At 52.7% G+C, this 14,607-nt stretch overlaps 1 protein-coding gene across 7 annotated transcripts in view; it reads right to left on the bottom strand.

Moving 5' to 3' along the window:
* The window catches only part of PCM1 (pericentriolar material 1), a 382,937-nt gene extending 369,231 nt beyond the window's left edge, over positions 1-13,706 (bottom strand). For 5 of the 7 annotated variants that reach the window (XM_075347110.1, XM_075347104.1, XM_075347105.1 and 2 more), the window contains exon 1: positions 13,553-13,706. The gene's annotated coding sequence lies outside the window, so the exon portion shown is untranslated. The remainder of the gene's footprint in view (positions 1-13,552) is intronic. The other 2 variants (XM_075347109.1, XM_075347111.1) reach the window with 1 other exon arrangement.
* Positions 13,707-14,607: the final 901 nt, after the last annotated feature.

Genomic DNA, 14,607 nt, shown 5'->3' with positions numbered 1-14,607 from the left:
GTTTATGACTGGCTTTATGTGGGTGGAGACCCAAACAGGCCAATCAACTTTCCATAAAGCCAGCTACGTCGAGCTCGTCCGAGAGTTTGACCATTTCGAGTTGAGTAACAAGAGTTTTCGCACTCGCCCATCACTAGTGACGACCACTCCAGAATCTTCTGGGAATTCTGAAACCAACCATGGGATTCATTGTCATGTAAGAACATCCAATAACACCAAAGCTTTATTTTCCTTGCTGATGGGCCTTGATTTATCAGAATTCTGGAGTAAAAGCTTTGAAAAGTTGCTACCTTCTAACTCAGAGTTGCACTTAAAAGGGAACCTGTCACCAGGTTTCTCCCATGTAAACTGCGGCCACCACCAGTGAGCCCTTATATACAGCATTCCAGAATACTGTATAGACATCCCCAAGATGATCTGTATAACACAAAAAATATATATTATAGTCATCTGCAGGGCAGTACAATCTGGACATCGTTGGTCTTGGGTTCGGTGCGTTCTCTATCCTCGCGATCGCTGTCCTCCGTGTGGATGACGCATCCTAATATCCTCCACTGCTCCCCTGAGCACGTGCACTTCTCTCAGCTGTGCCGATGGCACAGCAAAGTATTGTAATGAGCATGCTTAGTTTGACTCTTCCTTGCACCTGCTAATTACAATACTTTGACCAGTCTGCAGCAGGGCAGAGAGAAGTGCACATGGCAGAGGACATGTCATCCATAAGAAGGAGGGTTATGATTGCAAAAAGAGAGGAGGCGCAGGATCAAGATCAGCGATGCCCATCAGACCTGACTGCCCCGTAGGTATAAGAAAAAGGTATTTTTTGTGTTATACAGAGTGGCCTGGGCACTTTTACACAGTATTTTAGAATGCAGCATATAAGAACTTACTGGTGGGGGCCGCAGCTTATTTGGGAAAAACCTGGCGACAAGTTCCTTTTAAATTTATGACTTAAAAGTTTCTCCAAGATGAGAAAATAGGTGGAGATGGGATGGGTTGGTGGGGCAGATAAGGAGAGACCCCAAAGTTCATCAAATTCATGACGAGCTGTGGTGTGAGATTTCTGAGGTAGTGCACAGAGCGCACACCACGTGTCAGACACTACAGGTTCATGAAGAGGAGAGCAGCTCTCCAGCACCTCCTTTATCAAGAACGGTGTGAACAATGTCGGAACTGATTTATCTGGCAGAGGTTTTCTAGAATTTCCTGGTACTTGATGAAATTCATCTTGCCCACCACACACGACAAATGTATAGTCTCAGAGGAAACAAAGCTGCAAAGGGCATCACTGAGCCCCCGCCAGGCACCACTGTGGGCGCCAGCGAGCCCCCGCCAGGCACCACTGTGGGCGCCAGCGAGCCCCCGCCAGGCATCACTGTGGGCGCCAGCGAGCCCCCGCCAGGCATCACTGTGGGCGCCAGCGAGCCCCCGCCAGGCATCACTGTGGGCGCCAGCGAGCCCCCGCCAGGCATCACTGTGGGCGCCAGCGAGCCCCCGCCAGGCATCACTGTGGGCGCCAGCGAGCCCCCGCCAGGCATCACTGTGGGCGCCAGCGAGCCCCCGCCAGGCATCACTGTGGGCGCCAGCGAGCCCCCGCCAGGCATCACTGTGGGCGCCAAATAGCCATCGCCAGGCATCACTGTGGGCGCCAAATAGCCATCGCCAGGCATCACTGTGGGCGCCAAATAGCCACCGTCAGGCATCACTGTGGGCGCCAAATAGCCACCGCCAGGCATCACTGTGAGCGCCAAATAGCCACCGCCAGGCATCACTGTGGGCGCCAAATAGCCACCGCCAGGCATTATCGTGAGAATCACTGAGCCACCGCAAGGCATCTCCAAGGGCATCAGAGGGCACCTTAGGAGGGCTTCCTAATTCTTCCTGGACCACTGATGTGGGGAGAGAATCAATTGTCTTTTTTGAGACGTAAGTCGCTGCCAGAAGTGTCTGGCACCTGCTAACTCCCATCTACCTACAAGAACACATACGCCAGCCGGCATTGAGCGGTAGCTGGTTTCAGACGTTCATATTTTTTTGGTAAAAACGGATGTCACACGTACCAATGTTAGCCTATTGTGTACTCTAACGGCCGTGTTTTCACAAGGACCGTGTGTCCCCGCTATTTCACGCGTAGACATGTCCGTTTTTTTCCGGCAGCACGGGTGTCACACGGACCATACACTGATGTGATCCGTGTGACATCAGTGTGACACGGACTGGAGAAAACACGGGTTTTTAAATAAAAAGATTTTCTATATTTACCTCTGCTGCCTCCCGCTCCTGACCCCCGCCATTATTTTCATTGATTATTCACCGCAGTGAGCAGCTGGGAGCAGGGGCATCGCGGTGACGGCGCTGGAGACAGCACCACCTAAAACAGCACCGCCGAGGACAGAATCGCCAGAATCACTGGGGACATCGCTACCGTGTTTCCCCGAAAGTAGGACCCCCCCGAAAGTAAGGCAGGGTGGGGGTTTCGGGGGGGTCCGCCAATGTAGGGCACCCCCCGATTGTAAGGCAGGGTAGCGGGGGGGGGCCCGGGGAATGTAAGGCCGCCTATGGGTGGTGGTCGCGGCGTAATGTAAGGGGTGGGGTCACTGGGGACAGTACAGGAACTTGCCGCTGTTCCCTCGCTCCATCCAGGCCTTCTCCAGTCTCGTGCCACCCGTGGTCCGCCTCCGGTGAATGGCCCCCGCAAGGCTCCCTGCTGGCCATCAGCTCGAGCTGTGATTGGCCAGTCAGCCGGCTCGCAGCTGATTGGCCCTCAGCTCGAGCTGCGATTGGCCAGTCAGCCGGCTCGCAGCTGATTGGCCCTCAGCTCGAGCTGCGATTGGCCAATCAGCGGGCTCGCAGCTGATTGGCCGAAATCAGCCGCGACGTCACCGCCTGCAGGCTCGCTCCGATTGGTCCAGCGTCCCTGGCATCTGAATCGTCAGCCCGGCACCGCAGAGGAGATCGATAAAGAAGGAAAGTAACGGTAAGTTCCGAAACTCTCTGTGTGTGTGTGTGTGTGTGTGTGTGTGTGTGTGTTTACGGTACTGGTACGATATGTGTGTGGGTGCCGTGTGGGGCTGTACCAGTACCGTATGTGTCAGTGTGTGTGGTGGCAGAGTGGGGGGCAGAACCACTGTATGGGGAGGCTGCAGGGGGGAGGATGGGGTGGATGCCGGACTCTCAAACAATGGGGAGGCTGCAGGGGGGAGGATTGTCATTTTTTTTCCAATGTAAGGCCTCCCCCGAAAGTAAGGCAGGGTGGGACTTTTGGGGGTAAAATTAATGTAAGACAGGGCCTTACTTTCGGGGAAACACGGTAGTGACAGGTGAGTATCCTGCCAGCAGTGTGTGCAGGGACGTCCAGGAGATCATCGGATTTCCCAATGAACTCTGATGACCTCACTGCGACAACTGCGCTACAGCGAGTGTCACGATGGTGGCTTCCAGGGGTTCATGAGTGTTCATTGGGAACTCCGATGACCCCCTGGATGTCACTGCACAAACTGCTGTATACTCACCTGTCACCAGCGATGTCCTCGGCTGTGCTGTCCTTGGCTGTCCCCGCGATGCTCCGTCCAGCTTCCAGATCCTCGGGCAGTGAATAATCAATGAAAATAATGAACGGGGGTCAGGAACGGGAGGCAGCAGAGCCGGAGACAGAATCGCTGGATTCAGGTAAATATAGAATTTATTTTCATTGCAGAGACACGTGTTTTACCCAGTACGTGTCACACGTATGAAAAACACAGATGTCACACGTGTAACACACATATGACACACGTGTGAGCATAACCATGCATGTGACTGGTACTTGATTAAATACGGACGTGTGAAACCGGCCCAAGTATGGGTCGGCAGACCGCGATACAAGGTGTATGGCTATAGTTACAGATAGACAATAGGCAAGTAAGAATATCACTTACATACAGTCCTGGACCGTGCAGACTGTCACCCCCGGAGTACGAGCAGCTGGCAGCGCACAGGTGAGCGCAGACGCTGCAGGATCACGGTCCGCTCCGTGTATTAAGTGTTTACCGTTTCCACGGCAACAATCAGCACATAGAGGAGCGCACGGCTGTGTACAGGGATGGCGACCCACGACTCACACAGGACGACCCCCGGGCACTACACGTACAAGACGCGACCCCCGATCAGCACTCACCAGCCCCGCGGCCATGGACGCGCAGCACAGGAATGCACGGAGCGCTGTGGGCGGAACCACACGGGCGGGGGAGCTCTGCCGCGCACACCCCCAGAGGCCGCGCTACTCACACAGCCCGCCTCACACTGGCGGCAAAGAGAACAAAGTCCCCGCAAACAGCGCGCACTGCCGCGTAACGTGTGTACACCGACCGGCCCGGCAAGTGCAGCGACAGGTGGAGCAATCGTCATGGCAACCGACAACCCCCCTCCCCCTTCAGGTGATGTGCGGCTGTCTGTATCACTACATACAGGGCACTAACCAGTACCTGCTCGGGCCGGACCATGAGACCCGCCAGCGGCTATAGTGCTGGCCTCATGTGCAGTTATCAAGCAGCCCGCACCCACAGAGTAGAGTGGACGTATTTATACATCTTCACACGAGCGCATTATACGGATGGCTGCTGCTGTGCAAGTCGGACTATTCTGATCCAATTTTGCAGATCAAACTTGGCCAATAAAGGTGACCCAATCCGCGGCAGCACAAATCAGAGCCTGGCAGGTATAATAGTCACAAATATTTTAAATAGAACGTATATAGTTTGAAGATTCCCTTGGGACCTCGCTGAGATCAGACTGGTGTCGCCCCCTGTCTGCTTTTCCTGACACTGCTTGAGGTGAATGGCAGGTGTACAGGAGAGATGGGCAGCGCCGGCCTCCTCTCCAGCAATGCTCCACAGCAGGATCTTCAATCCACTTATACCTTTATTCCAAACACTGGAGCATTTCAGGGAATAATATACAGGGCTGCAATCATCATACAGGCAGGCTCCCCTTCATATACAGCCATGGACTGAGCAGCATTCATCAGGAGATAGGATCCAAGAGACATGGATGGAAATCAGGATTACAATTCCGTGTTTCATGGATTTGTTACTTAATGATAAATTTTAATAAAAACGTGGCCTTCGGTAACGCCAGCTTTCCTGGCATGGACGCCGATTCACTCACCGCGACTCCAGAGCTCGCTCCTGTATCCTGCTCCTACACATGCTGCACAGGTCTCCCAGGAACACACTTAAGGCTATGTGCGCACTAGAAAGTGCCTTTTTCTTAAGAAAAAAACGGACCCTCTTAAAAAATCCTGCACCCACGGTAAAAAACCGCAACGAAATCCGCATGCGGTTTTACCAAGGATTTTCTGCAAGTTGGTCCCCGCAGATTTTTACCATTATCTATGGCAAAAACAGCAGGTACCTGCAGAAAAGAAGTGACATGCTCATTAATTCCGCAGCAGAAAATCCGCGGGTATAAAAAAAAAAAACAGTGTGCGCACAGCATTTTTTAAAACCCATAGGAGTTGCTTGGAATGACTGCAGCAATGTTAGGCTACGTGCCCACGGGGACATTGTCCTGCGGATATATCCACAAGACATTCCGCAGGTGCTCCCAGAAATCCGGTAATAGAAAATGAGTGGGACTCAGCACCAATATGGATGAATAAAAATCTTCATGCTTTATTTGGAAAGTTTAAAAATAGAGAAAAGGGTCACAAATCATCCAAAATCGCCATGCGACTTGCCGTGCGGCTCCCAGAAATCCGCAACAGAACTTTTTCTGTTTCAATGCTGCGGATATACAGCGGAATGTCGTGCGGATATGGTGCGGGCATTCTGCATTGAGGATACAGTACCATGGCTTCGGCACTGCATCCTCAATGCAGAACAACTGCTGCAGTGATCGGGGAAGTTTATACTTACCTCCATCATGCAGCACCTCGCTTTCCGGCGGGCGGGTCACTGTCAGGCAGCGTCTGGTTCACTGTGCTGGAGGTGGGCGGGCCTGAACTAGCTCCGGCTGTCACATGACCGGAGCTCGTGCAGGCCCCGCCCACCTCTTCCTTCCTGTACCTGGCTGGATCCACCGCGCTGCTGTACACCGGACGGAGAAAGTGACTCGGGTGTCTATCAAGGCAGGTAAGTATATGGGACCCTGAGGAGAAATCCGCAACAATAATTGTCATGCTGCAGATTTTTCCGCACGATTTCCGCTGCGGAAAAATCCGCAGCGTGGGCACAGCATTTCCCAAATGCCATAGAAATGGCTGGGGAGTAGCTGTGCTGCAGATTTCTGGAAAATCCGCGGCTTTTCCGCGAGAAATCCACGGCAAAATCCACGCATTTTCCGCAGCGTGGGCACATAGCCTTAGACACATTTTCTGCAGCAAATATGCAGCAAAATCCGCAGCGTGCGCACAGGGCAAAAGGGAATCTGTCAGCAGGTTTTTGCTACCTCATTAAAGAGCAGCATGATGTAGGCAAAGAGATTTTGAATCTACCGATGTATCACTTAGCCATTCTGACACAGGGAAAGATTTTATTTCTTGGTATGTAGCAGAGCTGGGAGCTGCCTCAGTCCACACCAGGCTTTCAGTGTACATTTCCATAGAAGGGGGCGGAGTCAGACTACAGTTCACATGCTGCTGAGACCCACTAATGATAATGCTATGAGGTTTAAACTAAAGGTGGTGTCACACACAGCGACAACGACGTCGCTGCTACGTCACCATTTTCTGTGACGTTGCAGCGTCGTTCCGTCGCTGTCGCTGTGTGTGACATCCAGCAACGACCTGGCCCCTGCTGTGAGGTCGCCGGTCGTTGCTGAATATCCAGCTTCATTTTTTGGTCGTCACTCTCCCGCTGTGACTCACACATCGCTGTGTGTGACAGCAAGAGAGCGACAAAATGAAGCGAGCAGGGAGCAGGAGCCGGCGTCTGGCAGCTGCGGTAAGCTGTAACCAGGGTAAACATCGGGTAACCAAGGGAAGACCTTTCCCTGGTTACCCAATATTTACCTTCGTTACCAGCGTCCGCACTCGCTGCCAGTGCCGGCTCCCTGCTCTGTGCACGTGTAGCTGCAGTACACATCGGGTAATTAACCCGATGTGTACTGTAGCTAGGAGTGCAGGGAGCCAGCACTAAGCGCGGCTCCCTGCACATGTAGCACAGCGTCGTTATGATCGCTGCTGCTTCTGCTGTGTTTGACAGCTAAGCAGCGAGCTTAACAGCGACTTACAAGGTCGCTGTTACGTCACAGAAAATGGTGACGTAACAGCGACGTCGTTGTCGCTGTCGCTATGTGTGAACCCAGCTTAACATTGCAGGTAAACAAAGACAGGACTTTGAGATAAGAGACTGCTGGCTGTAAACTTCATGTTAACTCTTTCAGCATGGTGGATTCAGATTACATTGCAAAAACATCCTGCCAGATGTGTGTGCACTGCCTGCCTCTTAAAGGGGCAGTGCGCGTACTCTCTAAGTCACTAGTTACGTATGACCTCACCAGCGTCATCCTTGTACCCACTCATAATGTCGCACTTGTGCAACTACATCACCGGCGCGAGGGAAACTTTATGCTCAGCCCCGCGATAGGAGCACAGCGAAATGCGCCTGCGCAAGACTCAGAAGCGTGGGGCGGCATCATCCATGTAAATCATGACTGGGGGACGGCGAACAGCAGCAAGAGGGGGGACAGGAGCAGAATTAGAGCCCGCCCATCTGGCCAAGAAAACTCATTTGTATAGGAAACGGTAAGATTTTATAAAGTTCTTTTAGGGGACTGCAACAAGGTGCACCTCCCTAGAATGCAGCCCAGGAGCTGCCGAAGGTGATATTTTTCGTTTAATAGGGAAAAAACTGGTGAAAGGCTCCCTTTTTAAAGGTCGGGGGTCAGACGCCAGTGATTGGCCCCAAGTTCTAGCTCACAAAGTGGCTGAGCACAAGAGGTTCCCGCTATTCCGCCCCCCTGCCTGTGAATGATGCATTAGTCAGGTCATTCACTGACAGATCCAGACAAACCTACCTCTGCGCATTTAATAAAAAAAAATCTCACATGCGCCGGCTTTCTGATTGGCAGGCTCTGTGGATGAAGTCTCAACTAAAGAGAGCGCAATAGAAGGCATAGAGGGAAACCAAGAAAAGTCTGCCTGCGCTATATATACACCGAGTCACCTACTACTGGGCAATTATTTTTTTGCATATAATGCCTGAAAGATTGACCCGGCTTAAGTGATTGGCTGCAGCACTGTCAAAGTAATGTCAGCACTGCAGACAAACATCAGGAGTAGCTGCGTAGACTCTGTGCTGGACCTGGGGAGGGTGAATAAAACAGCAGCTTGTTTTTTGATTTTTTTTTAGATAAATTGCACCTAGGGAGAATGGTTTTCAGAAAACCGGAAACTCCTATAACCTCTTCACCCAGAGACTGTTCTCACCGTCCCAAGCAGGCTAATGTTTACATTTTATTTATATTACTTTTATAGCGCTATTAATTCCACAGCGCTGTACAGACATGATCATCACTGTCCCCATTGTGCAGTGTTTATGGACCGTGGGACGAAACTCACGCAAACAAGGGGAGAGCATAAACTCCTTGCAGATTTTGTCCTTGTGGGGATTTGAACAGAGAGCCACCATCCCGCTGTGCTAACCACCGAGAGCCACCGTCCCACTGTGCTAACCACCGAGAGCCACTGACACACTGTGCTAACCACCGAGAGCCACCGTACCGTGCTAACCACCGAGAGCCACCGTACCGTGCTAACCACCGAGAGCCACCGTACCGTGCTAACCACCGAGAGCCACCGTACCGTGCTAACCACCGAGAGCCACCGTACCGTGCTAACCACCGAGAGCCACCGTACCGTGCTAACCACCGAGAGCCACCGTACCGTGCTAACCACCGAGAGCCACCGTACCGTGCTAACCACCGAGAGCCACCGTACCGTGCTAACCACCGAGAGCCACCGTACCGTGCTAACCACCGAGAGCCACCATACCGTGCTAACCACCGAGAGCCACCATACCGTGCTAACCACCGAGAGCCACCATACCGTGCTAACCACCGAGAGCCACCATACCGTGCTAACCACCGAGAGCCACCGTACCGTGCTAACCACCGAGAGCCACCGTACCGTGCTAACCACCGAGAGCCACCATACCGTGCTAACCACCGAGAGCCACCGTACCGTGCTAACCACCGAGAGCCACCGTACCGTGCTAACCACCGAGAGCCACCGTACAGTGCTAACCACCGAGAGCCACCGTACAGTGCTAACCACCGAGAGCCACCGTACAGTGCTAACCACTGAGAGCCACCGTACAGTGCTAACCACTGAGAGCCACCGTGCTGCCTGATTCTGGCCAGTGTCACTTTGTCAGATACCTCTGGAACGCTTGAATATATTGCAGTGATCCTAAGAGTTTGTTTTGACACTGTACTTAACATTAGTGGTAATGTTCAGTCAGTATGATTTGCATTTCTTTGTATGAACAGATCAAAAATTTGACAAAAATAAAATTGAAAATTGTTGCAATTTTCAAAATTTACATTTTTATGTCCTTCAGGCTGGAGTAACATTAGCGTATGAAAATCTCACATTGCACTGGGAGCAGTGATAGGCAATGAGGCAGAGCAAATCTGTGCTTTTTCCTCAGCTCTAATCAGACTGAGGAAAAAATAAATCGCAGCATGCTGTGTATATCAGACAAGACTTCCCAATGCAAGTCTGTGGGTGCGAGATAAAAAAAAAAAAAATAAATAAAAACACCAGATGGCACACGGATGATCTGCGTGCTGTCCGTTTTTTTACCGTTCTATAATATAGGAGATTGTAAATTGTCCTGTAAATGACTGTAGAATATTAGCTGCTAACAAAAAATATGCATTGCATACAGATGCTAGGTGAGAAAAAAAAACGAACAAAAAAAAAAATAAAACACGGATTACCGTATGGACAGCACTCGTCATAGGCCTTGCGCGCACGCTGTGTTTTTTGCTGCATTTTTTGGGTGCCGTTTTGGTCCCAAAACTGCATGCATTTTCTTCCCTAGCAAAGTCTATGAGATTTCATTTTTGCTTTGCAAACCTTGCAGCATTTTTTTGGCTGCGTCCTTGTGGTGATCACAAAGATGCAGCATCTCAATTCTTTCTGCGTTTTTGAGCCCTTCCAGTCAATAGATTTGACTTAACGGGAACCTGTCACCTGAAATTTCGCTACTAAACTAAAAGAATCCCCTTCTGCAGCTCCTGGGCTACATTCTAGAAAGGTTCCTCTTCCTACTGCCCCCCTTTCAGACCTAAACACTTTATAAAATCTTACCTTTTGGTATACTAATGAGGTTTTCCGGCCACGAGGGTGGGCTGTATCGTGTCAGTTACTCCCCCTCCTGGCGCTGTTGTCATCACCAGCGTCATTCAAGTACCCACCCATAATCTCACGCCTGCGCAATACGATCACCGGCGCTCGCAATTTGAACAGTGGACAGTCCCGCGATACTGTTACTGGGCATGCGCGAGATTCAGGAGCATCGAATAACAGGAGAGCAGGCCAGAAAACCTCATTAGCATACCAAAAGGTAAGATTTTATAAAGTGTTTATTTAGGTCTGAAAGGGGGGCCAGTAGCCAGATGAACCTTTCTAGAATGCAGCCCAGGAGCTGCAGAAGGGGATTCTTTTAGTTTAATAGTGTAATTTCAGGTGACAGGTTCCCTTTAAAAAAACGCACTGGGCAAAAACGCTGTAAAAAAACGCAGTAAAACGCAGCAAGAAATGCAAGCTGAGGGAGCGCTTTTTTGGGACCACAAAGATGCAGCATGCGCACATAAAGATGAAGATCGGTCAGATTTTGCACTCGCCTGTGTGTCTCCATGCTAAACCAGAGATCACACAAAACAGTGACAACATTCCCCACATGTCTACTTTACATCAGTGCAAATTTTTGAAACTTTTTTTTTTTTTGTTGTTAGGAAGTTACAAGAAATATAAGTTAATCAGCAATTTCTCATTTTTTTTTTTTTGGGACCACTTCACATTTGAAGTGACTTTGAGAGGCCTATATGACAGAAAATACCCAAAAGTGACCCCATTCTAAAAACTGCACCCCCACACTGCTCAAAACCTCACCCAAGATCTTTATTAACCCTTCAGTTGCTTCACAGTAACTAAAGGAATGTGGAATGACAAAAATTAACATTTTACTTTATCCCAGAAACCTGTTACTTTAGCCCCAAATTTTGCATTTCCCCAATGGCAAGAGAAAATCCACCGTACAATTTGTTGTGGAATGTCTCCCGGTTCCGCCGGTCCCCCGTGTGTGGAGGAATTTCTCCCGGTTCCGCCGGTCCCCCGTGTGTGGAGGAATTTCTCCCGGTTCCGCCGGTCCCCCGTGTGTGGTGGGATTTCTCCCGGTTCCGCCGGTCCCCCGTGTGTGGTGGGATTTCTCCCGGTTACGCCGGTCCCCCGTGTGTGGTGGAATGCCTCCCGGTTCCGCCGGTCCCCCGTGTGTGGAGGAATTTCTCCCGGTTCCGCCGGTCCCCCGTGTGTGGAGGAATTTCTCCCGGTTCCGCCGGTCCCCCGTGTGTGGTGGGATTTCTCCCGGTTACGCCGGTCCCCCGTGTGTGGTGGGATTTCTCCCGGTTACGCCGGTCCCCCGTGTGTGGTGGGATTTCTCCCGGTTACGCCGGTCCCCCGTGTGTGGTGGAATGTCTCCCGGTTACGCCGGTCCCCCGTGTGTGGAGGAATTTCTCCCGGTTACGCCGGTCCCCCGTGTGTGGTGGGATTTCTCCCGGTTCCGCCGGTCCCCCGTGTGTGGAGGAATTTCTCCCGGTTCCGCCGGTCCCCCGTGTGTGATGGGATTTCTCCCGGTTCCGCCGGTCCCCCGTGTGTGATGGGATTTCTCCCGGTTACGCCGGTCCCCAGTGTGTGGTGGGATTTCTCCCGGTTACGCCGGTCCCCCGTGTGTGGTGGGATTTCTCCCGGTTACGCCGGTCCCCCGTGTGTGGTGGGATTTCTCCCGGTTACGCCGGTCCCCCGTGTGTGGTGGGATTTCTCCCGGTTACGCCGGTCCCCCGTGTGTGGTGGGATTTCTCCCGGTTACGCCGGTCCCCCGTGTGTGGTGGGATTTCTCCCGGTTACGCCGGTCCCCCGTGTGTGGTGGGATTTCTCCCGGTTACGCCGGTCCCCCGTGTGTGGTGGGATTTCTCCCGGTTACGCCGGTCCCCCGTGTGTGGTGGGATTTCTCCCGGTTACGCCGGTCCCCCGTGTGTGGTGGGATTTCTCCCGGTTACGCCGGTCCCCCGTGTGTGGTGGGATTTCTCCTGGTTACGCCGGTCCCCCGTGTGTGGTGGGATTTCTCCTGGTTACGCCGGTCCCCCGTGTGTGGTGGGATTTCTCCTGGTTACGCCGGTCCCCCGTGTGTGGTGGGATTTCTCCTGGTTACGCCGGTCCCCCGTGTGTGGTGGAATTTTTCCTGGATACGCCGGTCCCCCGTGTGTGGGGGAATTTCTCCCGGTTACGCCGCTCCCCCGTGTGTGGGGGAATTTCTCCTGGATACGCCGCTCCCCCGTGTGTGGGGGAATTTCTCCCGGTTACGCCGGTCCCCCGTGTGTGGGGGAATTTCTCCCGGTTCCGCCGGTCCCCCGTGTGTGGAGGAATTTCTCCCGGTTACGCCGGTCCCCCGTGTGTGGAGGAATTTCTCCCGGTTACGCCGGTCCCCCGTGTGTGGTGGAATGTCTCCCGGTTACGCCGGTCCCCCGTGTGTGGTGGAATGTCTCCCGGTTACGCTGGTCCCCCGTGTGTGGAGGAATTTCTCCCGGTTCCGCCGGTCCCCCGTGTGTGGTGGGATTTCTCCTGGTTCCGCCGGTCCCCCGTGTGTGGTGGGATTTCTCCTGGTTCCGCCGGTCCCCCGTGTGTGGTGGGATTTCTCCTGGTTACGCCGGTCCCCCGTGTGTGGGGGAATTTCTCCCGGTTACGCCGGTCCCCCGTGTGTGGTGGGATTTCTCCTGGTTACGCCGGTCCCCCGTGTGTGGTGGGATTTCTCCTGGTTCCGCCGGTCCCCCGTGTGTGGTGGGATTTCTCCTGGTTCCGCCGGTCCCCCGTGTGTGGTGGGATTTCTCCTGGTTCCGCCGGTCCCCCGTGTGTGGTGGGATTTCTCCTGGTTACGCCGGTCCCCCGTGTGTGGGGGAATCCATTGTTTGCGCGCTCGGAAGGGACGGAGCAACATTTCAATTTTAGAGCATAAAAATTGGCTGGAATCTTTATACATAAGGTGGAAAAACAAGAAAATCACCCGGTCCACGGTGACCTGTCACCTGCAGCCCCGGGCACCATACGGCACCGGCCGGCCCCGGTATTTGGGGTACACCGCTCCTCTTACCGTGTCCTCGATGCTGTTAGTTACAGACTTGCTGTCCCCGTATGGAGCCTGCACCAGTAAGCACGGGAGGCTTGGCGGTGACCGGTCCCTATCGGTGTCTTCTCACCCCTGCGCTCACAATATCAGCTCCCCACAGACATGGCTGCCGGCCCAGCTCCACCATATACCACACGCCCGCGGCTATCAGCGGAGGAGGCACTCACCTGGCGCAGCGCTGAGGGGGGCTCAGGCCTCCTTCACTCCACGTTACCCGCAGCTCCTCTCCGCTACCAGCCCGCCATCTTGGGAGACAGTTTCACGGACTGACGCGTTACGGAAACACGCCGGTTACCCCAGCAACCGAGGAAGCGCCAGACAGGGAAGAGGCGGCGGGAAAACGCCACGCTCTGTCACGTGATCTCCACAAGAAAGCTTTGTCCCGCAGCGCAGCGCCACCTGCCCGTGGGGAGAGGGAATAGCACGGAGCACACACGGCCCAACAGCGCCCACCAGTGTGCTGCCAGCGCAAGAGCTACTCGGCATCCCCTAATTTGTGATATTCAGACAAAATGTAAAAGTTACGATTTTTTATTGCTCTTATTTTTTATTTTATGATATATTTATATATATATATTTTAAATGCAACTTTGTAAACCTAACCCAGTAGATAAATCTAGCACTATGTCTAACCCTAGTTGTAACCCTTACCCTATCACTATTATTATTATTTATTATTATAGCGCCATTTATTCCATGGCGCTTTACAAGTGAAAGGGTATACGTACAACAATCATTAACAGACCCTGCCCGCGAGGGCTCACAGTCTACAGGGAATGGGTGATGGTACAATAGGTGAGGACAGAGCTGGTTGTGCAGTGGTGTACTGGACTGAGGGTTATTGTAGGTTGTAGGCTTGTTGGAAGAGATGGGTCTTGAGTTTCCTCTTGAAGCTTTCCACGGTAGGGGAGAGTCTGATGTGCTGTGGTAGAGCGTTCCAGAGTATGGGGGATGCACGGGAGAAATCTTGTACGCGATTGTGGGAAGAGGAGATAAGAGAGGAGCAGAGAAGGAGATCTTGTGAGGATCTGAGGTTGCGTGCAGGTAGGTACCGGGAGACTAGGTCACAGATGTAAGGAGGAGACCGGTTGTGCATGGCTTTGTATGTCATGGTTAGTGTTTTGAACTGGAGTCGTTGGGTGATGGGAAGCCAGTGAAGGGATTGGCAGAGTGGCGAGGCTGGGGAGTAGCGAGGGGAGAGGTGGATTAAGCAGGCTGCAGA

The sequence above is a fragment of the Anomaloglossus baeobatrachus genome, chromosome 1 (genome assembly GCF_048569485.1).
Source record: "Anomaloglossus baeobatrachus isolate aAnoBae1 chromosome 1, aAnoBae1.hap1, whole genome shotgun sequence".
In the NCBI taxonomy this organism is placed as follows: Eukaryota; Metazoa; Chordata; class Amphibia; order Anura; family Aromobatidae; genus Anomaloglossus; species Anomaloglossus baeobatrachus.
Note: the sequence above shows the minus strand (reverse complement) of the source record. Positions and strands in the feature narration are given on the sequence as shown.